Here is a 15,179-nt window from a genome sequence, read left to right on the forward strand (position 1 = left end):
AGGTGGGGGAACGAGGGCCTTTGGGAAGGGGGGTGGTTGCCCCTCTCCCCAGTTTGAGAAGGGGGGTGTGTGCGCCTGGCTTCCGGCTAGGGGTTCAGGCCTCTGGGCTGGGGAGTGACCACCTCCTCTATCTGGTCTGGTCCATGGTCCTGCACATCCCAGGGACGGATGCCCTTCCTCGCCCGGGTCAGAGGCCAGTGCCCCGCCTTGGGGGCTCCTTTACCTGCCTCAGGGCTTCTCCGCTTGCCACCAGGGACGCCAGGGAACTGGCAGGGCCTTTGAAACCAGACAGACATGGGTTCAAGTCCCAGTCTGACTGCCTTCGTGCTGTGTGATCTCAGGCAAGTGACTTGACCTCTCTGAGCCTCACCAGAACAAACGAGGGGGCTTCTCCCTGCGTGGCGGTGCTCCGGGGGAAGCTGGGTGCCCTTCCGTTCAGGCGTGTTTCCTCACCTAGTCTCAGGAAGACCCCAGGGTCTCGCTGTCTGGGGGCCCCGGCCCTGCCCGGAGACCAGCCGGATGCTGTCCTTCCGTGCCGTGCTCTTCCCTCCTCTGCCCGTGGAGCCTGGAGCATGCCGTGCCTCGGTTTCTGTTTTTGCGAGCTGGGAAAACCCCAGGGTGGACCTGGTTCGATCCCTGGGGCTGGGGCTCTGCAGGGTCAGGGGCCCTGTGGCGGGTTTGTGGAGATCTCTCCTTTCCCTTTGGGATATGCCTGAGGGCAGCCTGTGAGAGGTGACTTTTCACTGGCCCCTGGAGGATGGGTCGGGGTTTGGACCCAAGAGTAGTCTGGGACGAGCATCGCAAGTGCAGGTGTGGAGGGGGCGGAAGCGGGGACTTTGGGGGGCGCGGCGGTGTACGGGTCTCGAGGCAGGAGGGTCAGGGATGGCGCTGTGGCCCGGTGCCCGTTTCCTGGCATTGGGTCCCGGCAAAGACCTTCCTCTGGCTACCCCACTCCAAGACTGGGCACGGCCAGGCCCTGGCCTGTTTCCGTGCCAGCCCAGTGAGCTTCCCTGGGTGTCTAGAACATACGGCGCTTCCGTCTGGCCTGCCCGTGTGCTGGTGCTCCTCCCGGGAACGGACGTGGTGCTCCCTGTGCGTTTCACCAGGCTGCGTGTTACTTGCGGGTCTCGGCCCGGGTGGCCCTTTTCTCGGGGAGCCTTCCCTGTGCTCCCTTCCAGGGCTGTGCCAGGCGCCCCTCCTCTGGGTTCCTGCAGTCCCCGAACGTCCCCCAGCATGGCCCTGTGTTCCGGCCGTCCTTGGACTTTCCTGTCACCCTCCGTTGGGTCCGTGCCTTGATGCCTTTTCCGTCCACCTCCCTGGCGGCGGGGGGGGGGGACGACACTGTGTCTCCCGGGGCCCGGGTGCAGCCCAGTCTTGCGGGGGGAGGGTCCCTTCTGCAAAGGGCAGCTGGTGTGTGCGTGTGCGTGTGTGGAGGGAGCACAAGTGTGCAGCGTCAGGACAGTTAATCCCCTGGGCTATTTAGACACACACGCTTGTGTGCGTGCACGTGGGTGTGTATGTGCCTGTGCACGTGGGTGTGGCATTCCAGGGGCCGCCGGGGGTGACCGGCTGGAATAACCTGGCGTTTCGCTGAGTCCCGACCCCCAGCCTGGCACCGGTGCTGCCCGTGTGCAAAGCCCCTCGAGTCCCGGCGGGTGGCACTGGGGAACGAGGCTGCTGGTTAGGGGCACGCTTGGCTCCAGGGGATCCAAAACCTCACCCGACCAGCTTTGATCCGACTAGCTTGTCGGATTGTCAAAGCGCCTTTAAAAATTATTTTCTAGGAAGCATGCGCTGAAGTGCACTTTCCAAGTCGTACGCTCTCCACCGCGCATTTCAGGGCATTTCATCACCCGGGAAAGAAATCCCGACCCGCGGAGGAGTCGGCCCTCCGCTCCCCTCGCCCCCCCCCCAACCCCTGGCAACCACCGACTCACGTTCTGTCCCTGCAGACTTGCCTCTTCTGGGTGTTTCACGTCCATGGAATACCATGACACGTGGCTTCCGTGCCCGGCTCCTTTCCCTCCGCGTCGCGTTTTTGAGGTTCATCCGTGCTGTGGCCGGTGTCAGAGGTCTGTTCCTTTTTTATGGCTGAATAATATTCCCTTGTGAGACTGGACCACCTCTTGCTTCTCCATTCATGGGTTGAGGGACATCGGGGCTGTTTCCCTTTCTGGCTGTTGTGAACAGCGCCGCTGCCAGCGGTTGTGTACGAGCTTTTGTGTGAACTGTCCTCTCTGTTCCCCTGGCTAAACGCCTGTGAGTGGGCTCGCTGGGTTATGATGGCAGTGTCGTGTTCAACATACCGAGGAACTGCGTGGCTGCTTTCCAACGTGGCTGCACCGTTTTTCATTCCCACTGGCAGTGAATGCGGGTTCCGGTTCCTCTGCCTCTTTATCACAGAATGGCTGCATCCCTTCCAGCGGTCACACCCATGGTCCAGATGGAGAGAAGGAGTGAGGGCAGAGTGCATCTCTCAAAGCTTTGCCTTCACGCATGCTCTCCTCGGGAGCGTCTCCAGTTTTGCACAGGTCAGACTCTGGTCCTGCGGTGCCGCCTAACTACAAGGGAACTGGGAAGATAGAGACGTGCCTATTGGGGAGGAAGGGGATTGGGAATGCCGGTGGGCAGGCGTTGCTCCTCTTTGTCCCTCATGGCCCAGACCGATGTGGACATCTGCATTTCTCCAGGAACATGAAGAGGGGTATGGAGCACCCTCTGCCCCCAAGAATCAGGGCGGGGACTTAGATCATGAGCACTTGGCTCTTACGCGGCCCAGAGTTACCACAGCCCATCTGGGGGCTTGTGGGGATCCCACTTTGTGGAGGGCAGTGGGTGCCCTCACCCCAGAGACCTCCTTTCTGCTTAGCCCAGGAGGCCTGTAGCCCAGGGCTCACTCGAATCTGCCTCAGGGCCTTTGCTCCTCCCCTCCGTCCATCCAGCTATGGAACGTCTGGCCTGGACTAGACCCCAGACACGGCTGGTGGGAGTAAGGTAGCATGGCCATTTTTGGAAAACAGTCTATTTATTATTTGCGTGGACATATAATCACATCGTGAAATTCACCGTCTTAAAGTATTCTGCCCAGTGGCTTTTCGTGCAGTCACAAGTTGTACGACCGTCACCGCTGTCTCATTCCAGAAGAACTTTTATCACCCCCGAAAGAAACCCCCAACCCATTAGCAGTTCCTCCCCACTCTCCCCCACACTCCCAGCCCCTTAGCAACCGCTGCTCGTGTCTCTGTGGATTTGGGGGCACCTATTGGTGAAGTTAAAACATACGACTCGCCACGGGACCCGGCAGTTCTGGTCCTTGGGATTTACCCAAGGGAAACGAAAACTAAGGTTTACATAAGAACCTGAAGAAGAGAAATGTATCGGAAGCGCCTTTCTTCATCATTGCCTCACGTGGGGGACAATCTCAGTGTCCGGCCGGTGGGGGGATGTGTGTGGCTAAGCAAACCCCGACGTCAGCCTGTGGGGTACGAGTCAGCGTTAAAAAGCGACACACAGCACGGGTGCTGGCAGGTGGCAGACCCAGAAAGCCAGGCCCCGTGGTGTTTGCGTGACAGCTGGGAAGATGCAAAACTAAGGGACCCGGAGTTGCATGGGGGAGGGGGGGTTGACGGGGGGCGTGGAGGAACTTGGGGCGCTGATGGGGCTGCCCTGTGTCTTGATTGTGGTGGCCGTTACAAGAGGTCGCATCCTTAAAAACTCCCCCAGCTCTGCCAGAGTGTGAATTTCCGCGGGTGCATGTTGCCCCTCAGTTTCAGAAAGCCAGCCTGAACCTGCTCTGGCCTTTCCCCGTTAACCGCCGTTCAGGGTGAGCCCGTCCATCTACGTTAGCGGGTGCCGGTCCTCCGTAGACACGGGACTGTTGGGTCTGGGGCTTTCAGATTGGCTCCTGGAACGCATGTCAGCGCCCCCTCCCGCCGCCGTCCTCGGGCCCCCTTCTACCTCTGCTGCTCGCGAGCCCCCTGGATGGCCTCTGCCGTGCCCTGTGCCTTAGATCCACGAACCATCAGAACTGGAAGGGACCTCAGAATAGGTGAACGACCTTTCCTTTTCGGGTGGCGGAGCGGAGGCCAGGGCTGGGAAGGCATTGGGCCGATTCCAGGATGACGAGAGTCAGGATCCAAAACCACATCTCATGACTCCTGGGCTGGGACTCCTTGCCCTCCTGGGGCGTGCGCCTGGAGCCTCCCTTGTCTGCCGGTTTCTGGAGACTGGGCGGGCACGTCGAGGCCAGACGGCTGGCGGGAGGCTTTGGGGCAGCGCGTGGCTGAAGGCAGGGCTTGGGGGGTGGGTCAGGGCCTCTAAGACACCCCAGATGAGGAGAGAAGGGAGTGTCGCGCAGGGTGGCTGGAGGTGGAACGTGACGCGTAGGACTGGCCGGTGGCCCCCAGGGACAGGCAACAGACAGGGGCGCTGGCTTCTGCCCTGGAAACCCGTGGCATCGGGGTAACCCCGAAGCCCCATTGTGGGTCATGGTAAATCCAGCAGCCCTGGTCCCAGGGGCTGACAGGGTGAGGCTGACAGTGGAGAGAGCCCAGGAGACCTGACCGGGAGCAGGTGGGGTGTCGTGGGTGGTGGCCCTCCTCCGAGGGGTGGGTCTGGTCTCAGAGAGGCGGGCCCCGGGTTTCTCCTGGTGTTGATGTAGAGTCACTGCTGGGTGGGCTGTGTCCCCCCCCTCGACGCAGGGCTGAGAGGTCTGGAGGCTATTGGGAGGGTGGGCCCGGGGGAGGGGACAGGCAGGTCGGCCTGCCTGCTGCACGGAGCTGGAGCTGGCTCCCAGCCAGGTTCGTGTCAGCCGCCTCAGAGAGCCAGCTCAGAGCTGTGTCCGCCCCACGAGGTGGGTTCTCACGCTGCAGGCCTTGGAAAGCCAGCGGCTGCCTTGGAGAGGGACATGTGGATGCCAGGAGTAAGGCCCGAGACCCCTCCCCACCCAGAGGATGCCGGGAGTAAGGCCCCAGACCCCTCCCCACCCAGAGGATGCCGGGAGTAAGGCCCCAGACCCCTCCCCACCCAGAGGATGCCGGGAGTAAGGCCCCAGACCCCTCCCCACCCAGAGGATGCCGGGAGTAAGGCCCCAGACCCCTCCCCACCCAGAGGATGCCAGGAGTAAGGCCCCAGACCCCTCCCCACCCAGAGGATGCCGGGAGTAAGGCCCCAGACCCCTCCCCACCCAGCTGCACCTCTGCAGGGGCCACAGCTTTGGAAGAGGACCCGCTCTCTGATCCCAGGCTTCGATGGGGGTCCTTTCGGGGCAGGAAACCAGGGACCCCCTGCTCCCACGCGTGGGGGCTCTGTGCTGCCGTAGATGGGTGGCGGGTGACCTGAGGGTCTGGGGTCTGTGTTGCGGGCAGGCAGTTCCTGGAATCCTGCCCTCCTTGGTCTGTAACTACCCCCACCGTCTTGGGCCATGATCTTGGCAGCACAGGACCCTTTCCTGGGGCCTCAGCCCTGTTTGTGGCTCGGAAAATGAGGTCTCCATACTTTGGGGTCCCTTCTGGTTTGGGACTCCCAGGGCCTCCCGGAAGGCCTCTACCCCCAGACAGGAAGCCTGGCCCCTTTCCTGAAGCTCCTCACCCTCTGGGGGAGGCAGAAAAGGCGTTTGTGTTAAGTAGGCCTTCTGAGAGTATCTGCGTGCTGTTGTGGGGCAGCGAGGGGGGTCTGGGGGTGCTGCTTTGCGGGTGTTGTCTTGCTTCTCTGGTAGACTTGGCTTTGACTCTACTGGCTGTGTGACCTTGGGCAAGTTACTCAGCCTCTCTGAGCATCCCCATCCTCACCTGTCAAACGGCAAGAAAGCCACTGGGCTCTAGGTTTGCTGCGGAGGCCTGAAAGGATGCCCACAGCGCAGCCCTGGCCAGGCGTGTGGCTGCCAGTGGTGATGAGAGCCTAACGTGCCGTGGCGCCTCAGCTCCGCCTGAGGCCAAGGTAGGACTTGGATAGAAAGTCTCTGCTGGGCCTTGCTTTCACCTCCTACTGCTGCTCTGTGAGGGAGGAAGCCGCAGGGAGCTGTGGATGTCTGTCCTTGTTGGAGGCAGAGACTGAGGCCCAGGGAGGGGAGGCAGGTTGCCCAGCATCACGCAGCCCCTGGGTCGGCAGAGCCTTGACCGGACCCACATCTCACAAGGACTGGCCTGCACCCTTGGGCTTTGGTGAGGGGCTGCTGTGTCCTGGGTCTCCGGGTCCTAGGGAGGAGATGGCGCGGCCTGGGCTGGACTCCTCCAGATTTTCCCGTCCCCGGGAGGGCTCTGCAGAATCCCACCACCTGGCCAGAGCTCCAGGCGGGCCTGGCTTGCCGCCGTGGCTCAGATCGAGGTGGTCAGGCTCTCCTCGCCCGCGTGAGGGAGTGGTGAGCACAGAGCAGGGCCGTCGTGAGTGTTGACACATGAGCACGTAGGCTTTGAGGTCGCAGGCCAGGGAGACGGCGTGAACATGGCCACGGCGCCTGCTCCCCCACTGGGGTTCTTGTATAATCACGGGAAGGTCACCGCACCTCCAACGTCCAGCGCAGGAGGGATGGTCCCTGCCCCCGTCCTGCCTCTCTCCTGGGGGTCCTAGGGCCACCGATGCGATGGAGTGTCAAAGCTGTGATGGAAGCCGGGGGTGCCCTTGCGTGTCCTTGTCTGTGTCCGAGACCCTCCAGCCACAACGTAAAGCGTGTCATCGCCCAGGGACCAGGTCATGAACGGGAGCCAGCCCCCGACCCAGCAGGTGGCTGCAGGGACTTAAGTAGGATGCCCTGGGACAGTCCCGGGGGGGCCTGCGTGGATGCTGAAGTATTTGTGGAAGGGGAGGGGCGGGGCGCAGGTGGGCAGGAGCTCTGACGCATGCGCACACCCGCCCGCGGGCCTGGAGGGCGTCCAGGCAGCAGGTACATCTGACAAATACCTCCAAACGGGGACAGCCTCCTCGCTCCAAGGCCCTCACCACTTACAACTTCCAGCCCCTGGGAACTCCAGGGCCGGGATCGGGCCTGGGGCATACAGGTGCCCGGTGAGCCCCTGTGATGAGCGGGTGCCCTCGCGGCCGAGAGATGGGTGTGCCGCCCTCGCCCCCGGGGACGCATGGGCCCTGGACTGGCACCGGCAGGGGAGCTCCTGGAATGGGGAGCGTGGGGGGAAGGGGTCCTGCAGGCTCTGGTGCTGGGATTTAAAGGAACCAGCAGCAAGAGGTGTGGGGTCGGAGGGCATGGGGGCTGGGAGCATTGGAGGTGGGGGCAGGGCGGCTGGGATGACTGCCGTGGGCTGCCCAGGTGTGGGGGCCAGATGCCCGGGGAGGGGGCGGGGTGGTCCCTTCACCTGCGGTGGAGGATAAGAAGGTCCTCGGAGAAATTGCCCAAGGGCCAGTTGAGCCCTGTTTTGGGGTGGTGTCTGGAGTTAGAAGCTGCCCCCCTGCCAGCCTTCCCTGGGACCCCTGGGAACCCGCACCCCCCCGCCGCCTGGGCTGAGGGGCTGGCCAGCCGCAGGAGGGGGGAGGGAGCTAGCTGGCTGGGGTGGGAACCTGGGAGCCAGAGCCCTGGGATTAGATCACCCACCGTGATGAGCTTTTTCCCGTCCGGCCTTTTCCCGACAAGAAAGGGCCTGATGCTCCGCATCCACATTGCTCATCCTTCTCAGAAGGCCTGTTTACGTCTGGCAAAGGGGGCTCTGGGGAGACGCGATCGCCCCAGGGGCTGGCACCACCCCAGTGCTGGCTCCTTCCCACCGTCTCCTGACACCCAGCCCCCAAGCGCTCGGGGTGCTTAAGAACCCAAACACACTTTCACTGTGTGCACGGCCAAGGGTCAGCCCAAATGCAGCAGGGCCAGGGTTGGGGGGGGGGAGAGGTGCCGGGGTCCCCTGATTTCCCAGCCGGCTGCCGGGCCTGCGTTCCCCACCCCCGGGCCCTCTCACGCCCGGGAACAGACGCACCCCTGTGCTGCCTGAGCTCACCCAGAGTGCACGGGACCCAGTGATGTCAGGGCCGGACAGCAGCGCCGCCGCCGCGCCTTTAATGAGCGCCTGTGGTCTCCGGGCTCCGTGCCAGACGCTCCTCTCGCTTCAGCGCGCCGTCCTCGAAATGCTGAGGGCAGCAGGGTTGGTGGCACAGGTTCGCTCACAAGGAAACTGAGGCATGACGCGTCGGCCTCCCTTGACGACACAAGCCGCTGGTCAGCCTGGGGCAGACGGGGCGGCAGGGGGACCCCACGGAGCGGGGCTGGAAGTGTCCGGGGAGGGCCGTGGAGGCCCAGGATGGTCTGGTTCGGCGCGGCTTCATTTTGCGGTCCCCACGCTGACCTCCTCTGAGCTCCTTGTTCGTCCCCCGAGCAAGGATGTGTGGCGGGTGCTGTGGTCCTGGAGCCCAGCCCGTGTGGGCATGTCCTGCGGGTGAGACCACCCCTCCCTTGGCTGGCTTGTGGTTTCCCGCTCCTGTCCTGTGCACACCTCCCTGTCCAGGGGAAGGAAGCCACCGTGGGGCGGGGACCCTCCATCGTCCTAGACCACCAGAGGGCCTGGGCGGAGAGGCCCAGATCTTTGACCTTCCCATGTCCTCGCTTGCCCTCTGACTTCTCCGCTGCGCTGCGTTGTTTTGGGGCCTCTGCTGCTCCTGCATCTCTCAGATTTCAAGCCTTGAGCCCGGAGCCCCCCACCTCGCCCCCAGCCCCGATCAGGTTACAGGTGGCCCTCCTGACCGAGACACTGCCTCTTGCCCCCCCCCCCCCGCCTTTTTGTCCCCTGCTGAGCCAGGGGCACCGTCACCCACCCCATCATCAGAACCAGAAACGTCATTCCAGGTGGCCCCTCCTGGGAGCTCCCCTGTCCACGCTGACACAAACCTCTGCCCTTTCCTGGGTCGCAGACCCGCTCTCCTCCGTCCTCCTGCTGCCCTCGGCCTCAGACCTGCCCATCTCTGGCCCGGACCACTGCAGAAGCTTCAGAACTACCCGCTCCCCGGGTGTGGAGCCCTGTCTGCCCAGTCCTGCCGGGACCCCCCCCCCCCAAAAAAAAACTGACCACATCTTGCCCTTGCTCCAAACTCCGCAGTGATTCCCGCCCCCTCGGTGACAACCTTTTGAAGTCCCTGACCTGGCGTCCATGGCAGAGGCCGGCTCTCTGCCCACCACTTCCTGCTCCTTCCCGGCCCTTCCAGCCACATGGGGCCAGCCCCCCCCCCCCAGCCCCCCACCCCCGGTCTGGCCTAGCCGAGACACAACGTGGGTGGCTGGGCTGCTGCTTGGGCTTCCCGGGCAGCCGGTAATTTGGCAGCCTTCAGACGGGTCTCGCCGTGTTTGCTCAGCATCTCTTGGCTGGGCGGGGGTGCCAGGGTGCGGGGCGGGCAGCGTGGTCATCCTCCCTGGGCCCCGCTCCCCTGTGGCGTGACGTTCTGCTCGGCTCAGGTGTCACCTCTTCCAAGGAGCCTCCCCTGACTTCCTCACGTGCTAGCCTGGGCTTCTTGCAAGTTCCTTATTTTTTCCTTTAACTGACGCGTAACTTAACGTAAAACGTGGACATCGCAAGTGTGTAGCGTGACGAGTTTCTACCTGTGTCGACATCCCCCAACCGCCATTTCAATTAAGATGTATCACAGTGTTTTAATCTTTTTTTCTTAATAGCCTATTTTATTGTTATTGTCCAAGCCCCCTCCTCCCCCCACCTGGGACTCTCAGGGGCAGGAGCGCCTGCCATGGGTGTCGTGGGGTGTCCAACGAAGTGTGTGGTGGCCACATCCCATGTGTGTGGCCACGAGGGGGCTTGTGGCCGGGGCTGTGGGCCTGCAAGGTCAGACACCCCGTCCTCTGCTGGGACAGGCTTGGTCCCCTCCTTCCCAGCCAAGGGCCTCTGCAGGGAGCTGGGGCCCCACCCGGGGAGGCCCCTGCGGCCTGGCAGCCTGGAGATTAGTCTCCAAGGCCACCACTGCAGTTGCCATAGGCGCGGCCCCAGTCAGGATCTCGATTTCTCATCCTAGTCACGCAGGCGGCGGCTGCCCCTGCCCGCCCGCCGGGAGCCAGGAGCCAGGAGCCGGGCTTTAAATAACGGGGCAGAAACCCGACCCCAGAGAGCCGTCTGTCCGCTGGAGCCCGGGCTCCCCTCCTGGCGAGGCAGGCACAGGGCCACCGGCCACCCCGTCGTCCCCCCCCCGCCGCACCCCGTCTTCTGCAGGGGCGCAGACACATGGCTGACGCACAGGGGCTCCCCTTGTCTTGTGCCCAGAACGCAGGCCTGGCCCCAGCCTGGCCCTGGGGAGCCCCATCCGGGAGGCATCCGCTTCCCCGAACCGCTCTCTACCCCGGAGACATGAAGCGGTACCTTCTGGAACCCTTGGACCGAGAGAAGGTGGCTTCCCACGGCCCCAGCCACCGAGCTGCCCCTTCCCCCAGCTCCCCCTCCGCAGAGAAGGCGGGAGGTCTCCCTCGTTTTCCAGGAAAGCGGCAGGAGGCATGTGCTTCCCTGGGCCTGCCCTTTGCCCAGCCCCTGGGCCTGCTTTCCTGCCCCGGGGGCGGGGAGGCCGTTAAGGAGGGAGTTTTCTGTTCTTTCTTTCCCATTTGCAAAAGTGCTAACGGTCCTTAGCCCAGAGAATGGGCAAAGGACCAAAAAGCAGCGGGAAGGTGGGTCACTCATGGAGGTCACCCCCCACCCCCCACCCCCAGCGAGGTGAAGGACCTGGGCGGAGTCCGTTGCTGGCTTTGTCCATGTGGCCCGAGGGCTGGTCGTGACTCCCACATCAGGTCCGTGGCTTCCAGCCCCTGGGGAGCTCTTGGACGGTCTCCTGCTTCCCTTTGGTGTGTTGGGCGCTGTGTGTTCTTGTGGATGTGGGACACACTTTGGCGAGATGCCTTTGCCCATAAATCACCGTGTTGCGGAGAATTTTCTCAGGTTTATAAAGTGATGGGACTGAAAGGGCTGGTCCCAGGGTGGGACCCCGGTTCCCCCTCCGGAGGTCTGTCGCGGCCAGCTCTGCTGGTGTCTGCTGCCTGCCCCGGGGATCCGGCATCTGACGTCTTTTTAAAACTTTTTTATTGAGGTGGGCGGGGGAGGGAAAGCTAGTCATTGTAAGTCAGCAGCTCGGTAAGTTTTCAGAAAGCGAATTACCCAAGTTGCAACCCAGATGGAGAACAGAACGTTCGCAGCCCCCAGAAGCCCCATGCACGCCCTTGCAGCCGGAGGACCAGCATCCTGACTTCGAACGTCGGAGTTCAGATGTGTTTGAGCCGCACATCAATGGAATCCCATGGTGTGACCTTGGGCCTCTGGGTGCTTTCATCACGCTGGAGAGACTCGGCCGCGTTGCTCTGTGTATTGTGGTGTGTTCGTGTCTGATGTCTTTTTCAATGGACCAGGGGCCGGGGAGAAGGCCCAGGAAGCCAAGTGCATGTGGGCACGGTGCTAAAACCAGGATGCCTGCCGTTGCAACGGTTGCCCAGGTACAAAGAACTCAAATTTGTTTCTGGAAGACCTGTGCTAGTGAATCGGAGAGAATTTACAGTGGCATAGCAGTTACGCACAGTTGTGGGGGGTGGCATTGTGTCGCATTATGGCATGAACGTGCACCGGGTGTCTGGAGATCTGGGGCGCGGGCCGGCCTCTCTGGGCCTCAGTTTCCCCACATGCACAGGGAAGTGGTTGGGCAAGCGGCCCGTCCAGCTCTGCACACCCTGACTTTGTGTCTTTAGAAGCAGCCAGAGCTTATTATCTGAAGTGGTTGGGGCTTCCTCTTGCTGTGTCCTCCGTCTGTCTGGCCTCAGTTTCTACCCAAAGCAAAGGTGAGCTGTCCTTGACCTCCGCCCCCATGACTCCCTGCCAGGTGACTTGTGGAAGTCTCTGCTTCAAGAAACGTGCACACTCCTTCTTCAAAAGGTCTTGGGACGCCTGGGTGGCTCAGTTGGTTGAGCAGCTGCCTTCGGCTCAGGTCATGATCCCAGCGTCTTGGGATCGAGTCCCACATCGGGCTCCTTGCTCAGCGGGGAGCCTGCTTCTCCCTCTGCCTCTGCCTGCCATTCTGTCTGCCTGTGCTCGCTCTCCCCCGCCCCCCGATAAATAAATAAAATCTTAAAAAAAGGGGCGCCTGGGTGGCTCAGTGGGTTAAGCCGCTGCCTTCGGCTCAGGTCATGATCTCGGAGTCCTGGGATCGAGTCCCGCATCGGGCTCTCTGCTCAGCGGGGAGCCTGCTTCCTCCTCTCTCTCTGCCTGCCTTTCCATCTACTTGTGATTTCTCTCTGTCAAATAAATAAATAAATAAATCTTTAAAAAAAAAAAAATCTTAAAAAAAAAAAAAAAAGGTTTTGATAAATGGGCAGTTTCCCCTTGCAGACCTCCAGGGACGGGCAGCTCAGTGCCCACATGGCCGTCTGTTCTGCCCTCACCGGGGACAGCCCTCCCCGCTGGGAAGTGTTTCCTTGGGTCGAACCAAAGCCCGTATCCCTGTGACTCCTGTCCTGTGACGCCAGTGAGCCTGGGGCTAGTGTGGGACTTCAGAGCCTGTTGCGGGCTCCAGTCTTGGGGAGGCCATGCACATCACCAGACCTAGTGTTGGGGGGTCCCAGGATAACACTCCGTCAGTGGCTGTTATTACTTAGTTGGGGTAAAACACCCATCCCATCGGACTGACCATCACAACAGCCCTTACGTGCCCGGTAGCATTAGATACATTGACGTTGCAATGCAACCCATTTCCAGAACTTTCTCACTGCCTGCACTGAAACTCTCTCCCCAGAAAACGCAAAGTCCTCCTTGCCCAACCCCTGAGCCCCCGGCTCCCACCATGCTCCTTCCTGTCTGTGTGCGTACGGCTGCTCTAGGGACCTCCCGTAAGTGGAAATACACCCTAGCTGCCTTTTTGCCGTCGGCTCATCTTACTCAGCATGGTGTCCTTAAGGTTCACCCATGTTGTAGAATATTCCAGAATTCTCTTCCTGCTTAAAAGGGATACTGTTCTCGGGGGGCGTCTCAGGTGTTCCGTCGGTTGAGCATCTGACTCTTGATTTCGGCTCAGGTCCTGATCTCAGGGCCGTGGGATCGAGCCCCGTGTTGGGTTCCGCACTCAGCGTGGTATCTGCTTGTTCCTCTCTCTGCTCCTCACCCTCCCTGGAATAAATAAATAAAACAAGTATTCTGAATAATATTCTGTTGTATGTCTAGACCACATCTTCTTTTTTTTTTTTTAAGATTTTATCTATTTATTTGGCAGACAGACATCACAAGTAGGCAGAGAGGCAGGCAGAGAGAGGAGGAAGCAGGCTCTGTGCCGAGCAGAGAGCCCAATGCGGGGCTTGATCCCAGGACCCTGAGATCATGACCTGAGCCAAAGGCGGAGGCTTTACCCCCTGAGCCACCCAGGCATCCCAAGGCCACATCTTCTGTATCCGTTCCTCCATCAGCGGACGCTGGGTGAACTCCCACCTTCTGGCTATTGCAAACGACGCTGCCGTGAAGGTGGATATAGAACTCTCTCTTTGAGACTATTATTTTATTACCACCGACACTGCTATAAGATCTCCAGCTGAGGGGGGGGGCACCTGAGTGGCTCAGTGGGTTAAAGCCTCTGCCTTCAGCTCAGGTCATGATTCCAGGGTCCTGGGATCGAGCCCCGCATCGGGCTCTCTGCTCCACGGGGAGCCTGCTTCCCTCTCTCTCTCTCTGCCTGCCTCTGCCTACTTGTGATCTCTCTCTCTCTGTCAAATAAATAAATAAATAAATAATCTTTAAAAAAAAAAAAAAAAAGAAAACTTATTAAAAAAGAAAAAAAAGATCTCCTGCTGGGAACGCTTCCAATAGGTCACCTCTTCTAGTCCTTACCTAGGGCCGGAGTCTGTTCATTCGGCCGCCAGCTGAGACTTCTGGCCTTGAACAGTCTGTTTCAACTAATGTTATTCACTCCCCCCTACTGCATTGTGGTAGGTCTGTACTGTTGCCCCATTTTACAGATGACAAGAGCAGGGTTCAGGGAAATTAAATAACAAGATATCTGGATGTGGGTGGCCCCGCTCTGGGCACCTGCTGAGCCCTTCAGAGGGACCGACACCTGTCCTCTGGAGCTTTGTCCTTGGTGGTGACTTTGGTCCCTTCGGCCTAAAGGAACAGCGGGCACTTGCTCCATGGGCAGGGGAGAAGAGGGTCACATGGGGGTCTGCTACAGATGCCTAGATCTTGCCGTGGGAACCAAACAGGACCTGCGCTCTCTACCCATCAACTGGAAAGGGAATCCTTTTTTTTTTTTTTTTTTTTTTAAGTTATCACTTATTTGTCAGGGAGAGAGCACAAGCAGGGGGAGTGCAGACAGAGAGAGAGGGAGAAGCCAACTCCCCGCTAAGCAGAGAGCCCGATGCGGGGCTCCATCCCAGGACCCTGAGATCATGACCTGAGCCAAAGGCAGACGCTTAATGGAACCACGCAGGCGTCCCTGGAAAGGGAATCCTGGTCTGTTATAAAATAGACCAGGCCACAAAAGCAAAATAGGTGACTTTATAACCAGTAAATGCTGACTTCCTGGGATGCTTCGTTTTTAACCTTTAAAAAAGTGCAGTGTCCGATGTGGTGAGTTTCCATCTGTGTGGACAGCCACCGGGAAAAGAAACCTCCGTTAAATGTCGCTTAAGTGGGCCTGGCTCCGTCGGTGGAACAAACGGCTCTTGATCTCGGGTTGTGAGTTCGAGCCCCACGTTGGGTTCAGAGATTACTCACAATCTTAAAAGAAAAAGAAGTAAAAAAGGCGGCTTAAGCAATGTGGACATTGACTATCTGACCCGAAGCCCAGAGGTGGGCTTGGAAGCCCAGATTCCAAGCCACGAAGGGCCAGGTTCCTCCACGGGGTGTCCTCCACGTCACCTCCTGGGTGGGTTCCCCTTGTGGTCCCCACGTGGCTGCTATGGTTGCGGGAGCCCCATGCAGAAGAAGAGGGACATCCCTGGTTTCAGTGACATTTGAAGACCAAGGAGAACTTCCCTAGGAGCCCCTCAAGTGGGAGTAGCCAGGATTGGGTCATATGGTTCTCTTGAAAGCAGCCCCAGATAAGGGACCAGGATTGCCTGGATCTAAGCAGTAGAGAATCACCAAGATCCGCTGCCCCAGGCACCTGCCGTGAGATGCCGGGACACAGAGAGGGCTCTGTTAGCAGGGAGAAGGGACCAGGGCTGGGGATGGCACTCAGACTGCGGCTAGTGTAAGGACCCCCCTGCCCAGCTACCCTGCCTGGAT

At 60.4% G+C, this 15,179-nt stretch overlaps 1 protein-coding gene and 1 long non-coding RNA gene across 3 annotated transcripts in view; one reads left to right on the forward strand and one right to left on the reverse strand.

Moving 5' to 3' along the window:
* GTF2IRD1 (GTF2I repeat domain containing 1) overlaps positions 1-15,179 on the forward strand; it is a 96,761-nt gene that overhangs the window by 7,806 nt on the left and 73,776 nt on the right. The gene's annotated exons all lie outside the window — the stretch shown is intronic.
* LOC309854010 lies at positions 7,286-10,361 on the reverse strand. Its single transcript, XR_014306053.1, has 3 exons — positions 10,296-10,361; positions 7,941-8,070; positions 7,286-7,655 (listed from the first exon to the last, which is right to left on the reverse strand). It is a non-coding gene; the product is annotated as an uncharacterized lncRNA (long non-coding RNA).

Source organism: Mustela nivalis, assembly GCF_964662115.1.
Source record: "Mustela nivalis genome assembly, chromosome: 19".
Taxonomy (NCBI): domain Eukaryota; kingdom Metazoa; phylum Chordata; class Mammalia; order Carnivora; family Mustelidae; genus Mustela; species Mustela nivalis.